The sequence below is a fragment of the Cervus elaphus genome, chromosome 12, assembly GCF_910594005.1.
Source record: "Cervus elaphus chromosome 12, mCerEla1.1, whole genome shotgun sequence".
Taxonomy (NCBI): Eukaryota; Metazoa; Chordata; class Mammalia; order Artiodactyla; family Cervidae; genus Cervus; species Cervus elaphus.
Window position 1 is genome coordinate 42,350,107 of NC_057826.1, and position 16,668 is coordinate 42,366,774.

Genomic DNA, 16,668 nt, shown 5'->3' on the forward strand with positions numbered 1-16,668 from the left:
GAGTCTGTTTCCAGAGCCCATGCTCTGAATCATGCCATTAGCTGCCTGTGATGGGATTCATTTGGTTACTACATTCAAGGATCTTTCAGTTATGTATATTCATTCCCAGGCTATTCAGAACGACTCCCTTTTAAAAAGTTAGCTTTTCTGACCTCTGAATGCTATAGCTGGAAAAGTTATTAAAGATTGTCCCTGCCTTGCAGATTGGTTTTCCTGTCCAGTAGAACATTCCAATGGGCCACACAGGTTGAACATAGGCCTTTGAGTTATGGTACAGGAATGGAGTAAGGTCCTAGAACTTCAAAGAGATTATTTATATGTCCCTGTGCCAGGAATAATTTCCCCTCACCCACAAACATACATATACACACATGTGGCCACGTACCTTCAAAAGCCATCTCACATACCTGGCTCTCCAGGCATTTGTTTGCAGAGTGTTCTCCTTCATTGAGGCATCCCATACTGTACCAAGCAGAGACTTTGGCCTCCTGTTGAACTAGGCCTGTGCTCCCATGCTGCGTGAACCACAGGTATCCTACCACCTTAATGCTCTACAACCTCAAGATAAAGAAATACCAGTACAGAGTCCCCAGGGTGAGCAAGGGCAAAGTCAGCTGGGGGCACAGCAGAGGCTGGGTGTACCAGGGCCTTGGGGGTCAGGAGGTACTCTGGGCCCCACAGTGCTGGAAGGGCCTCCCAGATCCCCTGATACAGCCCTGACCCTCTGCAAGGTGGGAAGGCAGGCTCTTACCTTGCAAAAGTGCTGTCCAACTTGGCCAGACCCTATCAAAGCCTACCTTGCAGCATGGCAGTGACCTGTCCAGTAGGGAGAAGACACAGCCCCCTAGGGTCTGAGCGCTAGGTGCAAGCCTGCCCTCCTCATTCTCTCTAGCGCACCTGGCCCGTCTCTCTTTCATGCCCCACTCCCAGAAAAACGTGACCCAGTCACCTTGGTTCTCCCTGCCACACCTGCTGATCTTGGTCCCCACAGATAGAAGGCTGACTACTGGGGCTCTTGCATGGAGCAAGACAGATGTGACCTCAGCCCCCAGGGACTGACAGAGTCTTGGAGGAGGAGTTACAGATGTTTATTGAATGGTTCCCCAAGTGAGTGAGAACTTCCAGTTGGGGACAGGAAGACCTATGGCTGCAGAATGTCCTATCCCAAGGAAGGGCTCTGGAATGAGACTTGTGGCCTGGGACCAATGGGAGCAGAGCAAAAGTGAGCATTATGTAAAGCAGAAAGAAGGATCAGCAAGGAACAGGAAGAAGGCTGGGGACCTGGGGCCCAGAGAGCAGGAGGAGTGTGGGGTGCACTGGGGTTGAGCTGAAGTGACAGCATACACCAAAGTTTTGTAGGCATATTAAAAAGGTTAGAATTTGTCTTAGAAGTGAGGAGCCACCGAAGGGCTTTAAGCAAGGAATCAACAAAGTCATACCTGCATTCTAAAAATCTAAATCTCTGACTTCAGTGGTAAGAGTACAGTGCAGGGAGGGGTGTTGGAGAGGGTGGAGGAGACTTCCAGTTTTTCAGGTAATAGGAGGTATCGTGGTCTTGGGAAACAGAGACAAGTAGACAGGTTTGTGAGATATTTGGTGGTTAAGTTGGCATGATGGTCATGATATAAATACAATGCTTTGAGGGAAAAGGAAAATGTTAAGTATGAAGGCATACTAAATCTCCACACTTTGTATCTAGAGGGGTGGTGTGCCAGTTTCTGAGCATGAACCAGTTTTGAGGTTTGGAATATCCAAGAGGTAATATATAAATCTATAATTCAGGAAAGAGGTCTAAGCTGACTTAAGGGCTATGGAAACTGTATAGACTGAGAAGGGTATCTTAAGGGACACCAAAATTTGATGACAGAATGTAGAGGATAAAACTTACAAGGAAGGCAGGGGAGGACTGGCCCAAAGCTAACAGGAAACCAGGAGAGGCTGCTCATGGCTAAGTGCCAGCATTTTTGATGAGCAAGGAGGCGTGGCTAGGATGCTATGATAATTGAGAGGAAGATGGAAGCTGGAGAATGTTCAAAAGGCATGAATCTCCAAAAAATATTTTTTCTGTTTTTAGAAAAAGATATAACAGCTGTTATTGATGTTTTACAAGAGGAACAAACAACCTGGATGTGGGTGTCAAGAGTCCCTTGAAGAGTGTGGACAAGACCAGATAGCTGTAGCCATCAGCTTCACTCTCACCTGGAATGTTTCACCAAGTGCTCTACATGTATTAGGGCTCAGTCACCACAACTTTCTAGAATGAGTTCATTATACCTCCATTTTACAGATGAGGAAACTGAGCCTCAGCATGTCAAAGCAAGTGGTAAAGTGGAAGGTGAGCACCAATCTGTGAGAGCTGAAAGCCCATAACTTAACCCAAACACACTTTCTGTGTCCTCTCACTACACGCCTGGTTTTTTCCAGGCTGCCTCTCCTAAAACAAGGATGTAAAAATGCCTTTTACATCTCTGGCCTCCTCTCTACTTTGCAGGTTAACTTCTTTTTCTTCAAATAACCCATGTTACCATTTCCTTTATACCCATTTCCTCAAAACTTCTGGCTTCTGCTTTACCTACATTCACATCAGTCCCTCAGAGATTAATGCCCTTCCTACCTCCTAGTCTGTACCTTTCCCCCCCTTCCATCTTTGTTCATTTGATTTCACTCCAGTGGCTTTGGATGCATTTGGCTATTTCTCCTCCTTGTATCTGTTTGCCCATGGCTGTTTTGATAGGCTTTTCCTTTTCTCCCACTGCTCCTCTGTAATAAATTCCTGTGTACCTGTTCCTAGCTCCCTGAGCATTTCCCAGCCTAAGAGCTTAGCCCTTGGCTTCATATTCCTTTTGAGAATGCATTTCTTTTCCTGACTTTAGCTCTTGCTGCTGTGTGGGTACCCACCCTCAGTTCCCTTCTTGGCCCTGTCCTCTTTCTTTACCCCCATATCTGAAGCATCAAGTGCCTAGTGAACATCAACACTTAGATGTCTCACCATCACTTCATACGTATGGCTAAAACCAAATCCACCAACTTCCTCCTAAACGTCTCCTCCCACCCCAACTTACTCATATATCATTTTCCTAGTCATTCTCAAAATCTTTACTTACCCCTTACCCTTACTTTCCTACCCCCTAGGAATATTTGCTCCCTATCACAGTCTAAACACATTATCACAAGGTTCTAAAGATATTCCCTAAAAATGTTTTATCTCTAACACAAGATTTCCCTTTACCTTTGGACCCATATCTTAATTTTTGAAATGGACCTTAACCCTACCCTTTGCTCCATTAATGACCAAAGCGTATTCTCAGTGGTCAGTTGAAGGCAAATTAATGTCTTCCTTGTAGACTTTTGCAAAAAAAAATTACCTTCAAATCTAATATCCAGTGGTTTTCAAAAGCCTCTGTTGGGAAAAATCTCCCCAAATTGAAGTTTTCTGGTGGACCCTTCATTCCACTCTTGGCATTCCCAAGATCTGATGACTTTAAGGGCTACACGGATGACACAGTTGTGGAGATGGGTAGATGTTATAGAGCCCAGGGCTCCTCTCAGCTTTTCAGATGTGATGCCAAACAGAACATCTCTCCATGGGTCCAATCCAGACTCCAGCCCGTCTGCAGCCTTTGCTGAGTATCAAGTGCCACAACCTTTGAGGAGTTGCATACTTGGACCTGGTGTGGAAATTCCTTCTGCAGATGCCTTTGCCTAGTCGTGCTGTGGTGCCAGGCCTTCAACTACAAGTGACTTTATAAGGTCAGTCACACATAAGTCATTGTTTCATCTAAAGGGATGTTGAGGACAACAGTTAAAATCATTTATATTTATCCTTCTGAATTGGATGTGTATGCTTCCTCAAATCCTTTACTGAATAAAATGAGGTCTTCATTCTTAAGGGTTGTCTCCCTATTTTCACTCCTGGAAGATGAGGTCCCCCAAGGCTGAGGGTCTGGATCTACATCCTTTACAACTATGTCCCACAGGCGGAACAGTGTCCAGGCCTTTGCATATGCTCACTACAAATCTGTCCCCTGTGTTTGAACCATTTCCACCTCTATGCAGATTTTTATTCTCCATTGTCACCTGACGTCCTGCTTTTCAGACTGTCCCTTTCAGTTCATCCTGCACACTGCTGCCAGATTGTTTTCCAACTCAGTTTTCATTACATCCCGTTAAAAACCTTTTTTGCTTCCAGTTAACTACAGGCTTCCAGAATTATCCTTAGTCAGCCATATTTCTTGGCTCTCTCTACCCACACTCTGACGCCTCACTGAACCACAGATAACCTACCTCATGTCTCCCCCATGTCACCCCAGTTCAACTGGTTCTGCCCTGCAAGCTTCCCAGGAGAGGTCTGTGTCTTCCTCTCCTTCCTTGAGCCTTCTCTCTCCTAGTAGAAACACCCCTCCTCCTTTTCCTTTGATGTGGATCCTGAGAGACTCTTGAGTCATTCTATAACTCAGAGTTGTGGAGGCTTTTGTTAAACATTAAGGGCCCTGTCTGAACAAGGTGCTACGTTCTGACACAGGAGGTATGTGGAAAGTTTTCTGAGGAAGGTGCTGTAAACCAGGACATCATGTGAGGACTACAAGTCTGTAAGATGGGAGGCAAAACTGCCCATGAACATTGAGAAAACACAGAGTATCAGATCTGGGATGGCAGGCGGGGTTGTGGGGAGGAAGCAAAACTCCAAGATCTTACAATAGCATAGTTCTCTCCTTTGAAAGCTGAACCAACCACATGAGATCCAGAGAAGCAAGGTCACTTGTCAATGGTCACTTAAAAGTGGGAAAAGTTTTCCGTGTGCACATTCTGTGATCTGATTTCCATGTCCTAGCATTGGGGTCATGACACTGGTGAGTCAGTCATTTTTCCTAGCAGGCATCCAAGTGAGTCCCTGGGAATTTCTTATTCTGGAGGAGAGAATAGAAACCAACAAGGGAGATCTGGTGGGATAAAGATTGTGCGGTTGGCCTGGACTCCCCTTTAGGGCACCACAGGGAGACCTCAGCCACAAGCTTTCCTTACACATAGGAAAGACAGTTGATGGTGCCTGAAAGGCACGTTTCCCTCTCTACTAAATACCAAAATCCACATTTCACATGAGCACACAGACCCAAAGCTCTTGGGCGTCGGGCCTGGGGCTTTCCTACTCATCTTTGAGGTCCCATGACTCCAAAGCATGCTTGTGAAACTGCTCCTTTCTCCATAGCTGCTTACTGACTGCCCTTTTACCTCAGTATTCACCTTCACCCATCTGAAGCTGCCCCGTTGTCCTTCAGATACCCAATCCATTGTCTTCCCAGTAGGCTGCATCTGATATCCTGCCCCAGGTGAGTTTGTTTTAAAGTATTAGCATTGACCACCTGAAGAGCCTTCTAGATGATGGCCTTTTCAGGCCATGAGACAAGTTGGGTTGGGGGTGGTGGGTGGGGTTTGATGTCGAGAGACTGGAGACCCATGGCATCCTCAGAGCCTTTTGTAAGGAGCCACTTGACATCCAAACCATACTTTTTTCTTACCAGCAGGCTGAGCCTGTCTCACGGAGAGGCAGAACAGGCCAGGCTGGGCATCATTCCCATAGCAGTTCAAGAGGTTTCCTACCACTTCACTTTTCAACTCAATTTTAAAAGATCTAACATGTTATCTTCAGAAGGAAATGGCAACCCACTCCAGGATTCTTTCCTGGAGAATCCCACAGATGGAGGAGCTTGCAGGCTACAGTCCATAGGGTCACAAAGAGTTAGACGTGACCAAGTGACTTCACAACATATTATCTGGCCTCAAAGGGTTATTGGTAGTGGGATTTTTTTCAGCCCAATTTTGACTTTTTACCTGAGGTGAGGAAATGCAGAAGTGACAGTATCACAGTAGCAGGATTCGGGGTCATGGGCCCAAGTTCCAGTCTAGGCTCTGTAACCAGCCCTGTGACCTTGTTCACTCCCCAAGCCTCCCTGAGCCCCGGTCAAGGATGTGGATTCTCTCTGCCTCAGGATTCACTGAGCTCAGGGTCAAAATGAAACCTCTGGGACTGGGCACCAGCAGGTTCGGCTGTTGCTCCTCAGGCTTCAGTCTCTCCCTGGCACACAGAACTGTGTGACTCCGCGACTCCAGGAGCAACAGTGAAAGGTTCCAAAGCAGGGTTTCTTAGGGCAGTCCCAGGGCCACCAGCCAGAGGCCACTGAACCTCTTTCTTGTGGCAAGATTCAAAGCCACATCTGAGCCTTGGTGTCCAAGATTAACCACACCGAGGTCCCCAGAAGCCTTGGCGTTGGCTCACCTACCTGGTTGTGATAAGTCCTTTGAAGGGCAGCAACAAAGCTGCCTCTGCAGTGGGATGTCCATCATCACTACAGCGCAAGTTCCTCCAAGGCAAATCCTCACTATTCACTCCTCTCTGGGGCCTCCGAGGGGGACACGGTGGGTGCCTGTACCTAGTATGTGCTCAGTAAATGTTGGTGAAGGGAATGAATGAACAGTTGATAAGCTAAGCTTCTTAGGGTCATGATGCATTCACATGTGCCCAGAAGGATATTTTCCTTATCCTATCTCTGATTCCAAATGCCAAATTCCAGCAATGAATTGGCCTGAAGCCACCACCCAAATAGTCAGATAAATGCAGCAATGCTGGCCTTTACTTGTGAGCTTATCTGTTGTTTAATGAACAAACTGTGAGACCACAGAAATGGCCTAGAGCAGGGCCAATCTCTGGTGAGGGAGCCACTGACTGACCTCAAACAGTGGGGTTACTTAACCTCTCTGGACCTCCTTTCCTTATCTATAAAACAAAGGGATTGGGACACATGACCTCTGGGCTGTGGGTCTGATGCCCAGCGTTCCCACCCTTCCTCTCGGCTTCCCTCCACACCTTTCCCCAGCGCCTTCTCCCTCTTCCCCTTTCTTGGCTCTTTCCTTCTGCACGATTGCCCTCAGGCCAGCCAGTGTCACCTAGGGGTTCAGGTACCCGGCCCTGACCTGGGATGTCAGGGAACGTGAGGTGCAAGTGGCCAGGTTTGGCCATCTCTGGCTCTTCTCATTCTCTTCAGAGCCCCAGACCCATTCTAAGAATCTAATGAAAGCTGTGGAGAAACACACTCAGTAATCAATATACTTTGAATACAATGCTGGGTTCTGGACTCCCTGCAGCCCATCACAGACTTCAGATTTACAACTTCTAAAGATCCTTTATCCACCTACTACTTCCGGTTCCCAATGTCCCAGAGGCTTTTCCCAGATCAGAACCACCTTTGTTGACCAGTAGAGTGTGATTTCCAGGTTGTTAAGTGAGTGAAATCTCCTTTAACTTTGATGTCATTTAATTTTTCACTTGGGCCCCAACATCCTTCAGGTGAGGAAGTCCTGATACGGTGGTAAATTATGCAGCCAGTGGAACCAGTGAGAAATATTTACAGGGAGAATGAGGGACACGTCTGGGACCCACTTCATATTGACACTGTCCACAGCTGCCCTAAGCCTCAGTGGGCATCCAGGCTGATGGGATCTCTCGGCTTCTGCCATGGGGAGCCTATCTCATGGAGAGCAAGTGCACATGCAGACTACTGTATTCACTCCAAAAACTTAATATCTACAGTGACCCACCCAGTGTTCTAGTCCCTGGGAATATAGCAATGAACCAAATGAGGCCCTTGCCCTCAAGAAGTTAATTTGGACAAGGCAGAGTCACCCATATTACTGTTAATATTATAATTGTTCAACCGGAAGCATGATCAACAAACGATAGGGTAGAGGAGAAAGAGATTATCCTGGGAGGTCTGGGTATGGCCTAATGAGCAGGACTTGAAGGAGGAGTATTTTATTCAAGACATCAAGTTGAGGGAAAGGCATTGCAGGTCCAGAGAATGAGAAAACAATTGACAGGGGGAACTCAAATTTCCTCCTGCACCCCTGCCCGTGCTATTAGATTTCCAGGGTTCAGATGGACTCCCTATCTCTCTGTGAGTACATTTACTGCTACAGCTCAGCTTCAGTTTCCTTATCAGAAAAATTGGGAAAATAATAGTGTTTCTTGATATGGTAACTATGAGGAGGAAAAGAGATAAAGCATGTTGATGCCTTACCAGAGTATCTATATGAAACACAGAGTTCAATAAACACTGTTACTGCCGTTAGTCTTTAGTCTCCCACAAGAGCGTGGGTAATAAGGGATAGTATGGGAATAGTTGGTAAGCAGATTCTTTAGACTGGAGTTGTGTTCTTGGGGGTGATCACTGAAGAAATGTGTCCTTGCGGGCAGATAACTACACCTTCTTGGATACTCTGAGGGGCCTGGGAACGAGATGATCTCTAAGTCCCCTTGGTGGTCCATATGTCAGCAGTTGTGACTCTAGTGCCATGGAGTAATTGCTGATCGTGTGAGAGATGCTGAGGTGGCATGAATACAACTCTAGAGCCACTCTCCACCACATTTCCTTGGCTGTGCTATCTCCCCACATTTCCTATCCACCCACTTCCTTCTCCCCAGTCAGAGGAAATCATCTCACCAAAACACTTAGTCTCCAGGGGCTAATCCTTCAGCTTGTTCTCTCTCCTGAGGGTATTCTCATTTTAACAGGCACCTGAAGCAGTTCGGTGGAACTGTCCACGTGTAGCACTCTTTCCACTCTGTGGAAGCTTGCAGGCTAGATGGAGGAAATACTAATAAGCATGATGTCGTCACAAGCATGAAGAGATACTAGCACAGAGGAGGGCCAAAGAAGCCTTTATGTGAAAGGTGGGACTTGTGCCGAGCCTTGAGATGTGGCTAGGATCTTGATGGTGAGCAGAAAAGAGGGCTTTGGCAATGCTTAGAGGTAGGACCGAGCAGTGTGGTTGGGATAATGAACCAAGGGAGCTGGAGTCACATTGGGAAGCATTAATAATTTCCACTGGTGGAACCAGAAGTAGGGGTGAGGAGGTTGAGGAGGATGCAGGAGAGGCATTGCTCTCTTACTTGACTCCTTGGCTTCTAATTTGTTTACACACTCTTATGCTAGGAAGCTAGCATATGTATACTCCTATACAAGGAAACTAGAGGAAGTTTTAAGAAAACAGGAAATCCTACTAGCTAAACTGTATGTGTAGGTGCTAACAGTAGAGGCAGCAGGCATCTTCGGAACTAATTTATGAGTCTTGAAAAAATGTTTTAAATTTCCATCTAATTTAGCTTATATCTCATTGTCAATAAGAACTACATTAGGCTTAAAATGGCTTTGTACTGCTTCCCAAATCAAGTCTGTCTACAGTGGATGAAAAACTGGCCCCACTGAGATATCTGTGACTTATTTATAGTGCTGAGTATTTAGAAGGTCCTCTTCAGTTCTGGGATATTTTTGGCTAATAGTTCTTTGACTATTTCTTAGATCGCCAGTTAGACAAATACTGGGTCTTACAGATTCATCCTTCATGTTTCTTACCTGCTCTTTTATATTTCTCATCTTTTATCTCTTTGTGCCACATTGTAAGGTACTTCCTTGACTGAATCTCCCAGCCATCACTTCAACTGTTATGTATTTGGCTTTTCAGTCCATGCATTCAGATTTATATCTCAAAAGTCAAAGTATTAATGTCCATTATCTATTCATCCTTTTATGGATGCAATGTCTGCTGGTGTCTTTGAGGCTATTGATGCAACATATTCTAGAGCCCTGTTCCGTGGATTATAAACTCTTCTGTTTACAGTTCGTAAAATAAAGTCCCTTCCACGGCATTAGCTGTCATCAAATGTTTGGTGAGTCTTAATTACATGCTCGTTTTTGTGGCTGAATTTCTTTGTCAGCTGGGCTGCTTCTGTGCTCCCACCTTTTGGGGAAGGACTGGAAGAAGTCAGATACTCTGCTGCAGATTGTACTCTCTTTTCAGGAAGAGCGAGGAAGGAGTGCTGCTAGTCAGAATACCTGAGCACCGAGGCGTCAGGGCTCAGGTATATTCTGTGTCTCCAGTCCCACTCCTCCCTATCCGTAGCTTCTCTGGGCAGAGCTGCACTTCAGCTGCCACTTGGTAGGAGCAGAGAAGATGCATAAGAGCTCCTGAGGCCAGCTCTTCAATCCGCTGGTTGCCCCCGGTTCTCTCCAGCTTCCATTATCCATGGCCTTCAGTGTGGAGCCCTACTGGGTTTTGTCCTGCTTGTGGAGGGATACTCTTCTCTCCTATATGTATTTTGATTTGTTTCCTTCATCAGGTTGATCCCAACATTTTTTACACTACCAGAATTTCTGGCCCAAGGAGGGCTACTCTTCTTGTCTTATAATTCAGTTATGAAGGTAAAAACTATCTTTTCTATCACTTTCAGAGTCTTGGGGTGACAAGGAAAGGCTGTAGCATGTGCTTCATCCATTATCTTGAACCAGAAGCTTACTGAGGATATTAAAAATAAGGTGCCACTGATTTCTGAAAGCAGTTCCAACGAAGGTGCTTCAGTGATGTTTTGGTGATATTAGACTGAGCAGTTAGGCTCACAGGAGAAGCTCCTGTTTGGACATGAATTGACGGACGTAGTAGTTAACTTAGCAGTCATGTGGCTCTGAAACCAGACCCTGTGACACCGAAGCAGCATCGTTGATGTCGTAGGTACTCTAGACCTCACCTAAGGAAGGGTCCAGAGTTAGAGAGGGTGACATAGGAAGTATCAGGGGATGAATAGCGAAAAAAGATGCACTTGGAGACCCAGAAGAATAAACATATGCTAGACATGGAGGTTAGTGTCCTGCCTGAAGGAAAGAGCAGCAAGCAGAAATGCAAACACATAAAAATGACTTATCAAAGAATGGATGAAACACATAACATGGGAGATTTTGGCCAGGCATAAGAATTCCAATAATAAACATTTCTACAAGTTGCAAAGAGGCAATGATTGAATCCTTGTTAAGTGATAGAGACAGTTTGAAAAAGGCTCCAAATGATCTGTGACCAGCTGGAACTTGAAAGTAAGACATAATCAGCATTGTTATAGTTTTTAATGACGCTGTATTGTTAATGTAGCTGTGTCACAGCAGGAAATAATTCACTTTCCAGTTCCACCCCATACTTTGTGTGGCTGGGGACAAGTTACTACACCACTCTGAGACTTCAGTATCCTTGCCAGTAAGATGGAAATAATAGAACCTTCCTTGCCTTGAGATAGCATAGGTGAAATATCTATATAAACCGTAAAGTGATATAATCAAATGGAAGGCATGATTTTCTGGAGGCTTCTTCTAACTCTCTAGGACTTTAGGAGCAAAGCAGAAACGAACCATCTAGTGATCCCTGAAAGGGAGACAGAAAGCATCTCCAGCTTCAGGTAAGCATTCCAGAGGTCCCTACAAGGTTCTGATGTGCTACCACCACTGCCCCAGACACATTGTCCCAAATATTCCACTCCTTCAGTGAGAAGCTTCTCTGCTTCTGCCAGGTGATGGCCTTGTGGGGAACATGACTGACAGGTCCAGGTTGAGCTAGAACTCATGATCCAAGAATGAAGGCAGGCCTTGAACTAGTTGAGTATAAAAATGAGATGAGGTTTGTCAAAGGGAGCATGTTGGGCCCTATGTAACTTCCATATCCTCCAGATGAGGTCAGGTGCCCCTCTTAAGCTGTATCTTAAAGATAGCAGGTGTTTACCAAAAGAAAAAAACCACAAAGTGATGACCTATTTCAGGGAGATAGAACAGTGTGTACAGACACCCCTGATGGTTAAGATAGTACTTGTACCAAAAGCAGGGAGTCTCTTTCCAAATTATGGAGGCATTATTCTGGTTATTAGGAGCAGGCATTATTTGTGCTGAAGGTCTCTGGAAGAGTAAGGCTGTAATTTCTTGCATGGTTTCTTGACCTGTCAGGGGAGTGAAGTGGGGGCGCCTAGACCCAGGTGCATGTAGGCTCCCCTGAATTGACTTCCACCGTTTCTCATTAAAGTCACTTGTGATATGAGACACAAAAATGAATCCCTGTCTCCGTAAAAACCCAGTTAAAATAACACAAAGGAATCTTTACTCAACAGAATATTTAAGAATAGATTTTTCAGTTTGCATGCTTGCCGAGTGGGTAGGGAGGGAGGAATTTGGATCTTCCCACTCCTCAGGACTGGCATCAATGCCACTGTTGAAAGTTTGGAAGCCCTTAACCCCCTGGATGAAGGCTGTCCCTGGGGCCAAAGTTTAGCTGAGACAAAAGTTGTGACTTGCCTGCTAGTGATGCCAATTTCTACATGGAAGCTCTTATCAGTGGTCCTGAGAAACCAGTCCCAGAGGGTATGGAGGAAAACTTGTGCTTGCTATGACAGGATGTCGGTAAAGAGATTACTTCTGGATGAGCACCCTGGACGTGATGGGCTCTGTGACAATGGATGAATAATGTGTTTGCCAAAGAGCACTTTTCATACTCATGCTGCTGCTATAGGAACCAGTCATTATCTTACACCATGGGAGCTATCCTACTGAAAATTAGGGCCTCAGAAATGATAAAGTTGTCCCCAAAGTTCAGCTGAGTTCTGAGTATCATTCCCCAGTTTTATGGGAGCCATAGCTTTGTTCCCATGGAGCTAAGCTTTCAAAGGTTAATGTTTTCCACAGTAGCTACTTATTAGGTAAGGCAGTGCATCTATATCACCAAGGCAGAGTTCAAGGTGGGCATTCCGGAAACAAGGGTTTCTGTATAGCTCATCTATGAAGAGCATCAGGTCTAGAGATATTGCTGCCCACCCCCACCCGACCCAGGGAATATCAAAATGGAAAAAATAGAGATATAATCTACTGCCAGCTTAGCTATTACTCTTCAGGTCTTATGAAAACTACACAAAATTCCATATACAAACAAACCAGGAGCAGGTTTAATAACTGTATTTATGAAGCTCCCATTTCTATGAAAATCAGATTGCAGGCAATGGTTATTCAGAGCTGGTGATTTGGGAATTGGTAAACACATGGGAGGAAGATACGCACCTCAACCCACCCTTTAGGTCCAGCAGGTGAGCGGAGGGAGTGAAGGCCCCCCAAAATCATCCTCAAATCACCTCTAAACATTCTGATCCAGTAGAAGTCATAGGCTTTGGCCGATGTCGTAAATCCCCAATATACCATTTAGTGGATCTGTAACCTCCCTGAGCCTCAGGTTCCATAGCTGTGCAGTAGAGGTCACACCTACCTCCTATAGTGATCATAAGGGTGTTAAGAGTTCATTTCCTTAGAGTGCTGGGTAGAAGGGCTAGCACATATTCATTCCCCCATCAGTGAGAGCTAAACAATATAAACAATAAAATAAATGCCTTTCAAAAGATAGAAATGTCAAGGAGAAGATATTTCCTAATGGGTAGAAAATCATGAACTGGTTGGTTTACCCAAAACAGTCCCAATTTATGCCTGTTCTCCCAGTGCCATCACTAATACCACTCCCTTTACTCAAAAACTCCCCTGTTTAATCAGTACATTTTCTGGTCACCATAATTATGAGTTTCAGGTGTGCTTTCAGATGTGCTACCTGCAGCATCAAAACAACAGGGGTTGAAGCTATTCACAATGATAATGGCTACCTTTTATAGAATGCTAAACTTTACCATGTTGTATCTAAACCTCACAACTGGTCCCATAATGATTTTTTTATTATTGCATCCATTTTACAGATGTAGTTTGAAGAGATTAAGTAACTTGCCCAAGAGTATAGATTTCACCAAGTGTAGAGGGTAGGGTGATGGCCCCAAATTCCTGCACTTTAGGGCAGGCCTCTATGTGCCCTTCAGTCTGGAACAAGGCAGAGCAGAGCAGGCAGTGACTCTGTCAGAGTGATGAGAGCAGCCCTGGAAATTCCCCTTAGCAATGAGGCTGGTCTCCATGACCTCCAGGGCCTGGACCACAAAAACCCCTGGGGAGGGCACAACTCAGATGACTGTTGACTCTAACAGAGCAACAAAGCCAATAGCAGCTTTGCCTCCAGGTTGTGGTGTGGGGAATCCAAACAAGGCTTGAATGTTTGGACCCCCTGCTGCAGTGCCTCAGCCCAAGACATAAGATCAGCCCAAACATCACCATCTTCGTTACTGTCCTTTCCTCTGAGTTCTTATCTCAAAGTGTTAACTCATGTAAAAACAACAGCAACACATGATGGCCAAGTCCTCTTTCTCTGATCTTTCCTGGTGTCTTTTAGAATAAATCTCAATCTATGGATCCTAGTACTACTTGTGGATCACAAGAGGCATTTTGTTTTTGCCTATGTGTACATATCAGTAAATGTATACACATGTATGCATGTGTGATCATAATAATAACTAACACTTATTGAGCACTTACTGTGTGCCAGACACTGTTCTACATACTTTGTGGGTAATATTCTCATTTAATCTGTATACCAGCTCTAGGAGGTAGGCACTACCAGTACTGAAGTCCAGAGTCTACCAGTAGCTTGCCCAAGTTCATGTAGCTGCTGAGTGGCAAAACAGGACACAGATCCAGGAAGTGTGGCTCAGAAGCACGCCCTTACCCACTCTATGGTCCCTGCTTTCTTCTCTCTCCTCTCCTTTGTAGCGGACAGTAGCATTTCATATCCTACATACGTCCACATGACTGGAGTCTCAAGCAAGCACTAGGTAGGACTCTAGGTCTCTGCCAGGGGACAGGACAGTGTTGCCCTCCTTTAGCTAGGATTGTGTGCTTTCCAAATAACTGTCTCTTCTCTTCAGAGCTTTCCAGATTTTCTCACCCTACAGTCATCTCCTTTATTTTCCTTTATTGCCTATGGCTGCAGCCAGCTTTTGGTGTACATTTTTGGTGACATTTCTAGCATGTCTTTTATCCCAACGCAACCTAGGTGGGGGCCTCTGTGTGCGTGTGACTTGAGGCATGTGGCTTGACTCTCAGATTAGATGGTAAACTATCCTGCCTCTCTCCCCCCTTCCCCTTCTAGCAAGACCTCTATTAGTCTATGCAGCACATTTCTGTGATTTAGGAAAAAACCATCTTAGGAAGGATAAACTTTGAAAAAGTTATTCCTTCAGGGGAACGTGGGCCGCATTCCAGGCCCTCCAGCTCCCTGCGTTTCTTCCCCACCCTATCCCATACCATCTCCCACCCTGCACCAGCCTCCCTGTGCCTGGCGGTAGGGCTAACAAGGAGGTGCTCCATGTATATCTTTTGGCTGCTTGTAATTCTAACATAGGGGCCTGTTAAAATTGTTACAAAGATTTATAAAAACAGAGGACTAGAAGGGTGATTTTCCCTTTAAAATGTAAATCTGGTTTATTCAATTAGAAGATATTAAATCCAAAAATAAACAAAGAAGCCAGCATTTAAATGGATGACTAAATGTCCAAGGAACCAAAGTTGGCTGCAGCAAATGCTGCTCACGACAAATTTGACAAAAGCTTGAGAAAGTAGGAAAGTCTCAGGACCACCACCACCATTTATAAACCATGGCAATTTAGGAAAATCACAAAATCTCTCTTCCAGCCCCAGACTGTGCATCTGTAAAATGGGACTAATGATGCAGCACCCCCTACCCCCCCACACAATGAGAGGGCGATGTGATCATTAGAGGAGAGAGTGGTTAGTGAAAACATCTATGGAGTAATGGTAGGCAGAGTTATAATTTAGGATCACTATAGCCGGGAACATCTGTTAAGTAATCACTAAAGCAAAAAAAAAAAAAAAATTTTTTTTTTTTTTTTTTTGCATGAGCAGTAAGAGTGCATGCTTTACATATGCATCAGTTTCTGGCAAACACTTAAGCTTAGGAATAATTGGAGATAGTTGCAGCAATTTGGCGATGTTCAAGAAAAGATGGCATAAGGAAAGAACCTAGGGAGAAACACATTCAGCTTTTCAGTTTCCAGGGGGATTTTAGTGGGTGACTTGGGCACTGCACATAGCTTCTTTTGGTTCCAAGACAACCAGCTCCTTTGCTGCACAGGTTGAGGATGGGGAGTGGGCAGTATTATCAGGGCTAGAGAAGCCCAGAGTGGTAGGACAGCTCTCAAATGGAAGAGTGCTAAGCCTTAGAATTAAGTCTTATTGAATGGCTTTGAAAAGGAGTCAAAAGAGGGAGTTATGAAGCAGGCACCAGCATTTCAGCAGATTGGAGGTAGAGATGAATTCCAGCTTTAGAGCTAGAGATGAATGCCAGACAGATGGGGAGAAACTATGGGAAGCTGGGGGAGTGGGCAGAGTAGAGGCTGAGGGCTTCCAGAGTGGGCAAAGACAGGTGATGCATTGCATGGGGGAAATGACCCACATTATGTTAATGATTCATTCATCCATTAACTTTTCTAGAACCTTGAACTTCAACTAAGTGCAAAGCATGGTGTTAGGATTCCAGTTTGGGTGGGTGGAAGGTGTGGGAGCGGGTAGGAGGAACACAAAGAGAATATTATCTCTGCCATCAGGAGCTTCTTAAAGAGAAAGACACGAATACATATAAAAATAGCAAGGTTTTATGTGGTAAACTCTGCAGGAAAGGAGTATGCAAATTACAAAATGGAACAGCAAATGGATTACTCTAGACAGAGGAAGAGATGGGAACTGGGAACTGTCTCCCTGAGAGACAGTCCTGGTCTTGTGGTATTATTAGGATTCCGCTGGAATTAGATGGTCAAGTGCTGTTGGTAACAGCGTAGGACTTGTACTCAGATACATTCTGAGTGTTTCCATAGACGGCATTGGTCCTAAAATACTGCTGAAGCCCTAGTGAATGTTGGGGATTTTTAGGCATATA

General features: G+C 45.0%; 1 protein-coding gene across 1 annotated transcript in view; it reads right to left on the reverse strand.

Moving 5' to 3' along the window:
* The window catches only part of LOC122705583 (aromatase), a 45,119-nt gene extending 38,657 nt beyond the window's left edge, over positions 1-6,462 (reverse strand). Inside the window, exon 1 of the mRNA XM_043921038.1 lies at positions 6,279-6,462. The gene's annotated coding sequence lies outside the window, so the exon portion shown is untranslated. The remainder of the gene's footprint in view (positions 1-6,278) is intronic.
* Positions 6,463-16,668: the final 10,206 nt, after the last annotated feature.